Here is a 13,640-nt window from a genome sequence, read left to right as displayed (position 1 = left end):
AGGAGGAGGAGGAGGAGGAGGAGAAGGAGAAGTAGTGAGTGGAGGGGTGGTTAGCTAGACCATGGTGGCCTGTGAATGTGTCTGCAGTTGGGAGCAGCTCTATTGATGATTGGCCCAGCCCTTGGTAGGTAGCACCATCTCATGGGTTGGGCCCTGAACTGCATAAAAGTGAAAAGACACTAGCTGAGATATCCCAGTTCGCCTTCTGTTGTAACAAAGTCAAGACCAAAAGCAACGTGGGGAGGAAAGGATTTATTCACAATTTACAGCACATCATTGGGAAGGTCAGGGCCGGAACCTGGAGGCAGGAGCTGAGGCTGAGCCCATGGAGGAACGTGGCTTTCTGGCTTGCTCCCCATGGCTTTCTCAGCCTGCTTTCTTATACCCCCAGGACTACCAGCTCAGGGTGACCCCGCCCACAATGGACTGGGTCCTCCTGCATCAACTAGCAATTTGAAAAAGAGCCTACCCGAAGTGGTCACAGGCTGATCCGATAGAGGCAATTCCTCAGGGATGGCTCCCTCTCCCCAGGCGGCTCTGGGCTGTGCCGAGTTAACCACGGAAGCTGACCGTGACGTAAGCACAAGCAGCGATGTGTGGACTCTCTTTGCTGTGGATTCGATGCGCCCAGCCGCTTCAGTTCCTGCCTTGACTTCCCTAAATTGATGGACTGACTGCACCTTGTATTTCCAAGCCAAAAAACCCTTTCCTCTCCTATGCGGTTTAACAGACATGCAGCTTGAGTAAGGTGCTACCTTTGCATCATTGTTGCTCTGATGGGAACTGTGTCCTGGTTACCACCCTTAAAGCCCATCGCTCTTCTTTCCTTATTTATTTATTCATTCATTCATTCATTCATTCATTCATTCATTTACTTTACATACTGATTGCAGCCCTCTGTGCCCAGTCTCCGCCTCATACAGGCCCTCCCTCATCCCCTTCTCCTCTGAGAAGGGGTAGGACCCCCTAGGTACCAACCCACCCTGGCATATTAAGTCACTGAAGGGCCAGGCACATCCTCTCCCACTGAGGCCAGACAAGGCAGCCCATTTAGGGGAACAGGATCCACAGGCAACAGAGCCATGGTAAGCCCCTGCTCCAGTTGTTGGGGAACCCGCATGAACACCAACTTGCATAGCTACATATGTGCGGGATTAGGGGGAGGCCCATCTCTTACAGCGCCACTTCCTCAAGCCAGGTTAATGTTGACTAAACATTCTGCACGGTCCCCAGACAGCGCCCCCTGCTGGGCACTGGGTGTTCGACGCCATGAATACATCTCGCATTCAAACCTTGGTCACTGCCAGCTGTGGAGCCTCCTGTGGATTTCACAGGGGCCTCCTGGTCAGTGCTTGGCTTTTCCCACTATTAGCTTACAGTCCAAGGGTCGCTGGTCAGCCACGCCCATTACCAGTTACCGCTCAGTCATGTTTTCCAGCTTCCAGCTTTCCCATCTTGTGTATCTATCTTCTTACATCCTCCCTCAATTTATGAGTACCTGTTTCTAAGTAGTTTATTGTCATTAGCTTCTGGTTTCAGGAGGCAATAAAAGGAAATTCATGGGGCTGGAGAGATGTTGCAGCAGTTAGAGGGCTTGCTGCTCTGGCAGAGGACCAAGCTCAGGTCCCAGCCCCTACATCAGACAACTCACAACTGCCTTTAACTTCCGCTGCCAGAGATCTAGCTCCCCCTTCTGGCCAATGCTGTCACTTACACACATGTGGCAAGTACTCAGACGCGGAGAGACACATATATTAAAATATAGACCTTTAAAAATGAATTCAAGCCGGGCGGTGGTAGTGCACGCCTTTAACCCCAGCACTTGGGAGGCAGAGACAGGCGGATTTCTGAGTTCGAGGCCAGCCTGGTCTACAGAGTGAGTTCCAGGACAGCCAGGGCTACACAGAGGAAACCCTGTCTCGAAAAACCAAAAAAAAAAAAAAAAAAAGAATTCATACATCAAATCCATCCCTCGTAATTTTTATTATATTGTGTTTACTTTTTATGGGGGGTGATTTGTGCTACAGAGCACAAGATGGGATGGGGGTGGGGGGTCACCATGCCTCGGAGAGGTAGGAAGTGTGGCCTTGTCGGAGGGCTATGGAGAGCTCAAAGGCACTTGGAGCCTCTCTGCCTAGTTCTAGCCCTCAGCATCCTGCTTCTCCCAGATGGACTTGGATTCCTTAGGAACCATATGCCCAACTAAACCCCTGCTTCTCTAAGTCGTTTCCATCAAAAAAGTAATACGTCCCACAGACACTGTTCTGTGCTGGCCAGAGTCAGTCAGGCCCTCTGTCAGTCACTCATTCCCAAATCTCTGGGAGCCCCTCCTCCACACCTTACCAAGAGTGGCAGGGGGTTGTGCTTGTTGGCTGTGTTCTAAAAGTTCCTTCTTTCTATCTTCATTGTGTGTCTCTGTGAACTGAGTTCAGCTCTGAGAAGAAAAGGCCACACCCGTGTTAAAGGACTGGCTAGAACTTCCGGATTGTGGAGGGTTGGAATGTTGCAGATCCAGAGCCAAATTATGGGCTATCTCTACCTTTAAAAGCCACTTGTTGCCCAACTCTTCCAGATTTAATATCTTTTTTGCTGCATGACACTTAGTGTGTAGTTCTGGCTGGCCTAGATATGTAGCCCAGACTGGCCTCCAAGTCAGAGATCCACTTGCTTCCGTGTCCCTAGTGTTGGGATCAAAGGCTCATGCCACCATGCCTGGCCAAGCCTTAGCATTTCTGTACCTATGAGGTGAAACCTTTTGCAATGTAACTTAGCAGATCCCTGGCTTCTTCCAGTTGGGTGCTAAGAACGCCTCCAGACAGCATCTCAGGTCCTACCTACTGACACTTCCAGCAACCTTTTCAAAAGCTATCTTGATTTTTGACTTTCTGTAGTTATGTAACTAAAAAGCTGTGACCACATTGGGCCATGGAATCTGGGGCAAGCTAGATCTGTGTTTCCAGGCCACCGCCATTGTTATCTCACTTCCTTTGAGGTGGCAGGGTTTGCTTTTCCACCCTTCTAGCAGAGCTCCAGGAGGCACTCGGCTCTTCAGGAGGCACTCGGCTCTTCACAGGGAAGCAGTCTGTAAAGGATGTTTACACAGCTTTACAACATGTTTATTCCACCCCCGTCACTGGTCTAAGAGCCTTTCGAAGCTTCACTCAAGCCTGGCACTGCCCTGGCCACCCGTGAAAGCCATTCTCCAGTCTTTAATTGTCTAATAGTCATATCAACACATGTTTTCAAAAAGAGAGAGAGAGATGGAGTTAACATTAATAATATAGAACCCAATGTGTCCTGAAGGTGCTACTTCAGAATGTAGTTGATATAGAGCTATTTAGAAGTGGAGTGTGATGCGTAGTTGGGAGGTTGAAGCAGGAGGCAAGAGAGTTCAAGGCTAACCTGAGCTACATAGGAAAGTTCTGACTCCATCTATAGTATGAGTGTGTGATATGGGTGTGTGTGTGTGTGTGTGTGTGTGTGTGTGTTTTCATAGCTGTCTGTCTTTTCTTCTGGTCTTCAAAGAATTCTTTCTTTTTTTAAGATTTTTTTTTTTTTGTAGAGGGGTGGGGCTGGTGAGATGGCTCAGTGGATAAGAGCACCGACTGTTCTTCCAGAGGTCCTGAGTTCAATTCCCAGCAACCACATGGTGGCTCACAACCACCTGTAATGTAATGGGATCTGATGCCCTCTTCTGGTGGGTCTGCAGACAGAACACTCAAGTACATAAAATACATAAATAAATCTTTTATAAAAAAGACTTTTTTTTTTAACGTGCATGAGTCTTTGCATGTACGTCTGTGTACCACACACATGCTGTTTCCAAAGAGACCAGAAGAGGGTGTCAGATCCCTGGAGCTGGAGTTCCAGAGGTTGTGGACTGCCATAGGGGTGCTGTGAACCAGGTCTGTCCAGCTCCTGCAAGAGCAGCCAGTGCTCTTAGCCACTGAGCCATCTCTCCAGGCCCTGGAACTCCTTAAAGTTTTGTTATAAGGTAAGAACAGTGGTGCTTCCTACCACACCCAGCGGGACTCAGGAGGCTGAGGGAGGGTAATGATGTGTTTGACGCCAACCTGGCTACATAGATTGTTCCAGAACAGCCCAGACTGCACAGCTACATCCTGTCTCAAAATAAGATATATCAAAACTTTGATTATAGAAAATTTTAAATACACAAAGTTAGCTTCCATAATTAGCAACTTTGTTAGCTCAGTGTTCTCACCATTCCAGATTATTATGACACAAATCAGTTTGTCACTAGATCTGTAAGTTTTATTATTATAAACCTTTAAGGTAAAGGTTCCTTTTAAAACTACAATAACTCTTAAAAATTAATAATTTTTGTGTGTGTGTCTATGTGTCTGTGTGTCTGTGTATATGAATATGCCATTGGAGAGTCAACTCAGGTCCACCCACATACAGGGTAGGTGCTCTACCACTGAGCCACACCCCAGCCCCTCACTGGGGGATTCTAGGCAGGGGCTCTACCACTGAGCCATGCCTCTAGCCACCTTAGACTTAAGCTGCTAAAAACTCTAAGCTGAACATTCTTAGACTTTGACATAGGCCCTAAGTACTTGTCGGCCTATGTACACAGTCCACATGCACATGCTCCAATTATAAATAAAAAAAAATCTCATATGGAGCTTCACAAGAGGCATGATGTCAAATACATGGTGGGAACAGGCAATTCTGCAAGGCTAAGTATCTAGAAATGATTTTTAATGAAATCAAAGGTAGTTTGCAGCTGGGCCATGGTGGTACATGCCTATAATCCCAGTACTTGGGAGGCAGAGGCAGGTGGATCTCTCTGGGTTCCAGGCTAGCCTGGTCTACAGAGCGAGTTCCAGGACAGCCAGGGCTACACAGAGAAACTCCATCTTGTTTGCACTTGGGTCTTGTTGTTTCACATTGCTGTGCTGCATTGTGGGCAGTGGACCGTGCCAGGAAACTTGGTAAGATTTCCTGGGTTTGAAAAGCCCCAGTACCTCATACCAGAGGACGGTAGGCACTTTGCCTGTTCCCAACCAGGCCCCTGTCACATGACCACAGCATCCCATGAAGAGGATTGTGACAATCAGTCACATAGGGACAGCGTCCCAAGCCCCTCCACATGCAGATGAGACATACCTAAAAGCATCTACGGTCAGACCCCAATCCACCCCAAGATGTATTTAAGACCCTATCCAGAAGGAATGAAGGCGTGAGAATTGCTCCATCAAGGATCGTCTGAGAGCTTCTGTCATGTAAGAGCTGTAACACTTCCTGGGGCTGAGATTTCTCCCTCAAAGCTTTTGCAGCTGAAAGCCATAGCCCAACTCACTTAAATCTACTGATGGCTCAGATTCCGGGATGGACAGAACGACCCCAGAGGAGTGCTAGCCATGAAGGGATGGCTACAGCCTGGAGTAACAGCTCTCAGGAACCAGCTTGTCTGACTGTTGGGCCATGAAAGGCAGTCTGTGTTCTGGTTGAGCGACACTTACACTGGAGACGCAATAGAAAATTCCACAAGGGATGAAACAGTGAGCTATGCCCCCAGATATTAAGCGCCTGACACCAGCCCTCAACTCCATTATCTTGTGGGTAAGACACTGCCCCAAGCTCCTGGTATTCTGGCTGTGCTCCACCCCCACAGTTACCAGGGAACAGCAAGGTAGTCCAGCCCACTATAAAGGGGCTGCTTGCCCCCCCCCTTTAAGGTCTTGCTCTTACTCTCACCTCTCGACCTCCTTCTCCCCCTCCTTCCTCCCTTCTCTCCACATGGCCATGGCTTGCCTCTACTTTTCTACTTTCTCTCTCTCTCTCTCTCTCTCTCACACACACACACACACACACACACACACACACACAATGTAGACTCACACAGAAATACACATTTAAAAAACCCAAACTGCTTGTAAAATGGAGTCCCTCAGGGCAAGAAACAGTCTGAAAAACTACCGTGTTACAACAGATGGGCTAATTTAGGGCCGGGCATTGCCTGATTTCAGCACACTATTGAGTGCAGTAAGGTCATAGCTCATAAAAGTGCTTGCCACACAAAAGTGACAACTTGCTTTGATCTCCAAATGCTGGTGTGGGAGGAGAAAACTAATCCCCAAAGCTCCAAAGGTTTCCTCTTGACCATACCTGTACACTACGGTGCTCTCGAATGCACACATGTGTGCGTGTCTTGACCATACGTGTACACTACGGTACTCTCGAATGCATGCACACACACACACACACACACACACACACACACACACACACACACAAATGAATTAGTTAAATTCCAACAGAACTCCTGAAGGACCTGCAGCTTTTTGTAAGACTAAAGCATACAGCTTGATTGGCTATCCTTGGGGTGTTTTAGGATGCTAATAAGACAAGGGTATATGATGTTGTCTGTAGAAATACATGCCGTGGGTAGCTAGTGAGCAAGAACTCTCAGCCATGCAAAAGCCAAAAGTCTTCGGGATGTGATGCAATGGCTCTGTCTTTGTCCTTGAGTTTCTGAACTTCCTCTGTTCCACAGGATTTCTCCCTGGGAGCTGCATTGTTGGCTAATACACCATTCTTGCTTTTGAAATATTCACTTGTCTTTGTCCGAGTCCTTTGCAATTGGCAGATTAAACCCTCCTAGTGAGGACTCTCTCCAAGCACTCAAAGATTATTAATAAGGAAAAAAATCTTTAATAATAGCCATGTGGCTGGTTCTGACTAATGCCCAAAGGGGAACCACCCCCAATAGAAAGTTGTTACCGTTTATATAGGCATCTGCAGGTAGCTTTTTAAGTCCCCACCCTAAGTTATGATCTGAGCAATTATGCAGGGATTTTTTTTAAAGATTTATTTATTTATATGTAAGTACACTGTAGCTGTCTTCAGACACTCCAGAAGAGGGCGTCAGATCTCACTACGGATGGTTGTGAGCTACCATGTGGTTGCTGGGATTTGAACTCAGGACCTTCAGAAGAGCAGTCAGTATTCTTAACCACTGAGCCATCTCTCCAGCCCTTAGGCAGGGATTTTTAAAAATATCTTGTTGCTATTACTACTACTACTACTACTACTACTACTACATTACTTTTACTGTTATTTGATGTGTATGAATGTTTTGCCTGATATGTGTCAGTGCATCATGTGTATGCAGTACTTGGGGAAGCCAGAAGAGGGCACCAGATCTCTAAAACTGGAATTACAGATGGTTGTGAACACCCATAAGGTACTGGGAACTGAACCTGGGTTCTCTGCAAGAGCATCATCTTAACTACTGAGCTATTTCTTCAGCCCCCAACTAGGCAGGTTTTACTGAAGCCGAAAACGTCAAGTTTTTGTTTGTTGTCATAACTGGGCAAATGGGAGGCTTCACAGGGCAGAGACGCATATTATCTTTGACACAGACCAGAACTGTTTTTCCAGGTATCAGCTAGCCTGGCAGACTTATGCTTTTCCTGATAAGAGGTTTAATGAGCATCCCTGGCAAGCAAGTCTCAAAAGAAACACACTCTCAGTGAATCTAAACTCCATTCATGTTAGGACTCGAGTCCTGTGTTCCCTAGCTTAGAGGGTTGGGTTTTTTTTGTTTTGTTTTGTTTTTTGTTTTTGTTTTTGGTTTGGTTTGGTTTTTGGTTTTTCAAGACAGGGTTTTTTTCTGGATTGCCCTGGCTGTCCTGGAACTCACTTTATAGACCAGGCTGGCCTCGAACTCAGAAATCTGCCTGCCTCTGCCTCCAAAGTGTTGGGATTAAAGGCATGTGCCACCACTGCCCAGCTAGTTTAGAGTTTCTAAGAAGTCTGTTTAGCACATGACTTATTTTGAGTTAGATTTGAGGCACTCAACCTCTCTTCAGCTTGTAATTTAATATTTCTTAAGCAAGTGCATCAGTAAATCTTCTATGACATTGATCTATCATATTTTTCCTTCTCTCTATCCTGAGACACAAGAAACTGGAACCCCTCTACGTCTTTAGAGCTGTTAGGGTCAGAGTCCGGGCCCTTGGCGGCTCTAACCAGCTGGGCTCAGCCACAGTCAACAAACCAACTAGACAGACAAATAGCGGAAAACTGCAGTAAAAATTCCTGGTTCCTTTGGGGACTCAGTTATGTCCTGTGATTTTTTTCTGGAAACTGTCTTATGAGAAGATGTTTTGCTGAAACAGACACATGGTATTTTCTGGAAGTTGCCTGGAAAGAGGGCATGCGATGTTTTGCTAGAGCGGATGTTTGAGAGAACACATGATGTTTGGAAAGGATATAAGCATAACCCAACAGACGGTGGACAAGGCTGTGGCATTGGCTCACCCTTGCCACTCTCTGCTGCCACTGGTCACCTTACTTTCTTTGCTGATCATCTTTTGTCATGACTTCACAGAGAGAAATGCACCAAAGAACTTCGTGTGATGTTTTGGTAGCTTCCTCCCACTTCTTCCAGTACTCGGGTTGGTTGGCAGACCCTCTTGGTTTCTTCTGGATTGAACTGCCATTGCTGATTTGTGAATGGTGTTTGCAAGTGGATTGAGCTACCACTGCTGCTGATTCATGTGAACTGACAAGGAAAGACAGAATCACCCACAAAGAACTATTCCTAAACAGGCCCACACCCTCCTTTGCCCTCTTAATCTTTCCTTTCCACTGCCTCTGGTGGGTGGTGGGATAGAAGGGAGGTTAAAGCATTCAAGAACCCTTTTAAAAGTAGGTTTTGGGGGGCTGGTAAGATGGCTCAGGGGGTAAGAGCACCGACTGCTCTTCGGAAGGTCCTGAGTTCAAATCCCAGCAACCATATAGTGGCTCACAACCATCCATAATGATATCTGACGCCCTCTTCTGGTGTGTCTAAAAGACAGCTACAGTGTACTTACATATAATAATAAATAAATAAATATAAAAAAAATAAAGTAGATTTTGAAACATTTAAGCCTATAAGAATTAGAAGTGGATAAAGATTTATTTAATGTGGCTGCTTTGAGAGGAAGAAAAACTAAAACAGTCCAGTATAATCCTCCACCCCAGTCTACCTTAGGGTTCTGACCTGTGGGCAAGGGGTGTTTGTTTGATTTTTTTGTTTTGTTGCTGTTGTTTTGGTTTGGTTTTCCAAGACAGAGTTTCTCTGTATAACCACCCTGGCTGTCCTGGAACTTGCTCTGTAAACCAGGCTGGCTTCAAACTCACAAAGATCTGCCTGCTTCTGACTCCCAAGTGCTGGGATTAAAGTCATGAGCCACCATACCCAGTGAGGTCAAGGTTTGAGAAGAAAGTCATTCTCTGCTCTCTCTTGCAAAGTGTGCTGACAATGGTGTGGAGTCTCTCTCCAGGAGACAAGCTCTTCCCCTGGCTGCATCAGGCACTGCCATTTTCCTTCTGGCAGGAGGCTCCTGGGGAAATTGGGACTTCTTGTGAACCATCTTTCCAACAGCTGGATAGCTGAAGGGAGGGTCATCAGCATTCCTCTTTAGAGCACATTCACAACTGCTATGGCAGTTACATCCTCAGATGCCCACCAAACCCCGATCTCCAATGGTGTCTCTCATGGACCAGCCAGGAAACAAGATCAGCACTTCTAATTTCTCAAACAATCTGTTCTGGGGGCACCTGGAAGGAATTACTCCCATTTGTAGGTGCATACTGGGCTATTACCATCTGAAGACTCCCACAGCAGGATAATCTGATCATGAGCTGAGGTTAGAAATGAGCTCTCACCAGAGGCAAGGGACTCAGGCATCAGGACTCACCAGCATCATTTGCCTGGCCTGCTGTGCTCAGCTCTCCGGTGAGGGCTGATAACTTCAGCCCGGCTGCAATTTCTCTCTGTCTCTCCCATAATGGCTTTTCTCCCTCAGCAGCTGCTCCCCTGCTTCGTCTCCTAATTCAGTCACCCATCGCCTAAAGGTGTAGTGAGCTGGGGTTCCAGGCAGGGAGGGTACCGTTGGTTTCTCAGGAAGTTTGGGGGTGTCTTTGAGTTCTACAGAGGCTTCAGATAGGTTCAGACTGGGGAGTGAGGGTGCAAAGGTCACACAAAATTTCCCGGAGTCAGTAGCTTCTTGGGTTTTATCCCATAATTTGAAGAAGGAAAGGTACAGACCACAGTGAGTGAGTTTTAGGGAGAAATTTATTTAGATTCATGGGTGGGAGCTTAAGATACAGTGGGAGCCAACATTCTTTGGAACACACATAGATTCCAGGAAATTGGCTTCTGTTGAGGTGTGATCTGGGGGCTTTTGTTTTTAAAACTTTATTTGTTTTGATTTTATGTGTGTTTTGCCTGCATAGGTCTGGGTAGTACAGGAGTGCAGTACCTGCAGAGGCCAGAGGGGGGCTGAGGATGCTTTGGAAGTGTCATTACAGAGGGCTGTGAACCACCATGTGGGTCCTGAGGACGGAGTGACATGTGTGTGTGGCTCTCTAACTACCTATCTATCATGCATCTATCTATCTATCTATCTATCTATCTATCTATCTATCTATCAATCTATCTGTCTATCTACCTATCTATCTATCATCTATCAGTCTGTCTCTCTCTCTACCTACCTGTCAGTCTGTCTATCTACATATCTATCTATCTATCTATCTATCTATCTATCTATCTATCTATCTACCTATCTATCTGTCAGTCTGCCTATCTACCCACTTATCTATCAGTCTGCCTGTCTGTCTGTCTACCTACCTATTTATCTATCATCTATCTATCTATCTATCTATCTATCTATCCATCACTTATCTACCTACCTATCTGTCTAGCTATCTATTTATCATCTATCTACTTATCTATCTTCATGTTTGTCTGTCTATCTATCATCTATCTATCTATCATCTACCAATCTACCTATATCATCAATTTATTTACATATCTATTGATCTATCATCTTCATCCATCTACCTATCTATCATCTTCCTATCTATTATCTATCTATCATCTATTGATCAATCGATCAATCTATGTGTCTATATATCTAACTACCTATCTATCTTTTCTTTTTTCTTTCCGTTTCTTTTTTTAAGTCAGGGGTGTACTACCACCCTTAGCTCTGGTTTGAGGTTTTTTTTTTTGTTTTTGTTTTTACATTTTACAGATAAGTAGATTGATAGATGATAGATAGATAGATAGATAGATAGATAGATAGATAATAGGTAGGTAGATAGATAAATGATAGATGATAGGTAGATAGATTGAAAGTCCCACACACGTTACTCAGGGTCTACTCAAGTGATTAGGTTAGGCTCTGTGTCTTGGAAATTTAAGCTATCTACTTTGGTTCTGTCAAGAGCTATGTCTGCGGAAATGCACATTTTGGATTCAGGATTGATTGATGCTACTCAGGGAATAGATCAACAGCCTAACATAAGAATGAGAAAGAGCCGGACGTGGTGGCACATGCCTTTATCCCAGGACTTGGGAGGCAGAGGCAGGCAGATTTCTGAGTTCGAGGCCAGCCTGGTCTACAGAGTGAGTTCCAGGACAGCCAGGGCTATACAGAGAAACCCTGTCTTGAACCCCCTCCCCCCAAAAAAAGACTGAGGAAGAAAACAAAAACAAAAACAAAAAAACCCTAAAAATCTCAACAACAATAAAACCAAAAACAGGCCAGTGGCTGGAGAGATGGCTTAGCAGTTAAGAGCACTAACTGCCCTTACAGAGGACCTGGGTTTGGTTTCCACCACCCATAAGGAAGCTCACAACTATCTGTAACTCTAGTTCTAGAGGATCTGATGCCCTCTTCTGGTCTCCACAGGTACTGCAGACACATGGTACACAGCCACAAGGGAACCTCTCTGGGTTGGTAACTACTGTCCTGAACTTCTGGATGGATCTGTCTCTTAACTCTCTTTCTTTTGCTGGTTCCAAGCTTCAGTGCAGACTCATCAGAAGGACTTGTTAAAACAGATTGCTGGGCCCCACCCTGAGTTTCAAATTTAGTGGCTCTGGGTGGGAGCCAATGAACTTAAATTTCTTGCAGTTCCCAGGCGATCTGTTGCTACTGGTCCTGGTCTAACAGGGACTCTGAGGCTGTGCTTGCTAAAGACACGCCCTGTGCAATGAGTCTGCAGATGTGTAGTGGGGTAAGGCAGGATAAGGGCTCAGAGGGTGAGGTCTCCTTTGCACCTGTCGCCAATCCTGCTCAAATCTGAGCATGGTCTCCTTAGTTACTTGAGTTGTGTTTAGGTCTGGGATGAAATTCGGTAGTACAGTGCTTGCCTAGCATGTATAAAGGCCTGGGTTCCAAGCATCTGCACTGCAAAAGGGGGGCGGGGGGCTGGAAAGTTGACTCAATGGTTAACAGCTTTGGCTGCTCTTGCACAGGACCCAGGTTCAGTTCTCAGTACCCACATGGTGACTCACAACCATCCCTAACTCCAGTTCTATGGACTCGGACACCACATTTTTAATTCTATAGTAACTGGGCATACATGTGGTGCACACACATACATATACATATGCAAAATACTGTGTTGGGAACAAGAAAGCAGAGCCAGGTAGCTAGTATAACGAACATTATATTTTACTATGCTGAGGGTCATCACACAAGGTTTGCCTCCCAAGTTCCTAACTACAGTCCTAAGCCTGTCTCTCCAAGGCCACCCTCCTGTGTAACTTATCTTAGCTGAAGGTCAGGTCCAGTCTCTAACATTGGTCTTTGATTGGAGAGTCAGGATCCTGGGAGAGATTCTCCAGCCCCAGGGCAGATGGTCTCTCTCCAGATGTGCAGAGCAGAGCATTGCTCTTGGTGTCAGCTTATATACTGTCCACTGGGCGTCATGGGGTTCTGGGACTGTGTCTGGTTGTCTTGAGTGAGTGACATCACTATGCTTATTATACACTCACATACAAAACAAATACATCTGAAAATAGATTTAAAAATGGACTGTTCAACTCCAGCTGGTAATTCTCTATTTCAAAGGAGAGAGCAACAGGGTGAACAACTAACATGCCTCTGAGATTCACAGAGATGTCACAGCCAGCTGTCTTAGTTTGCATTTTATTGCTGAGATAAAATGTTACAACCTGAAATAACCTAAGGAGGAAAGGGTTTATTTGATTTACAGGATACAGTCCATCAGCAGAGGAAGACAAAATAGGAACCTGAAGGCTGGAGCTGAAGCAGAGACCATGGAGGGATGCTCCTTACTGGCTTACTCCTCATGGTTTTCTCATACAACCCATGACCATCTGCCTAAGGGTGGCACCGCCCACTGTAGACTGGGCTCTCCCACATCGATCATTAATGAAGAAAGTGTCCCACAGGCATCCTGATGGAGACATCTTCTCAATTGAGTTTCCCTTTTCACACATGATGCTAGATTGTGTCAGATTGACAAGGCACCAAACAACTGTCACCCATAGGTGTTACAGTGTTCCAGGAGCTGGAGAGATGGGTTACAACACTGCCATATAAGCCTGAGGACCTGAGTGTAGGTCCCAGCATGTAAAAAGCTGGATCTGGCTGTATGCAAGTCTGTAAACTCAACACTGTGTGGGATAGAAGCAGGAGGATTACTGGGGCTTGCTGGCTGCTGGTTAGCTCTAATTCAGTAAGACACTTTGTCTCAAAGGAATAAGATGGAGAATGATAGGGCCAGGCACTTGACTCTCTCCTCAGGCTGCCATGAATATGCATAAATGTACATGCCTCCTGCACTTACACATACATAAGCTCCAC

At 45.8% G+C, this 13,640-nt stretch overlaps 1 long non-coding RNA gene across 1 annotated transcript in view; it reads right to left on the bottom strand.

The window, feature by feature from the left end:
- LOC116100448 overlaps nucleotides 1–9,844 on the bottom strand; it is an 18,902-nt gene extending 9,058 nt beyond the window's left edge. Inside the window, exon 1 of the long non-coding RNA XR_004122580.1 lies at nucleotides 9,717–9,844. This is a non-coding gene — a long non-coding RNA (uncharacterized LOC116100448). The remainder of the gene's footprint in view (nucleotides 1–9,716) is intronic.
- Between the last annotated feature and the right edge of the window lie 3,796 nt (nucleotides 9,845–13,640).

This window comes from Mastomys coucha, unplaced genomic scaffold (assembly GCF_008632895.1).
Source record: "Mastomys coucha isolate ucsf_1 unplaced genomic scaffold, UCSF_Mcou_1 pScaffold21, whole genome shotgun sequence".
Lineage (NCBI taxonomy): Eukaryota > Metazoa > Chordata > Mammalia > Rodentia > Muridae > Mastomys > Mastomys coucha.
The sequence above is the reverse complement of the archived record's forward strand: the minus strand, read 5'-3'. Positions and strand labels throughout refer to the sequence as shown.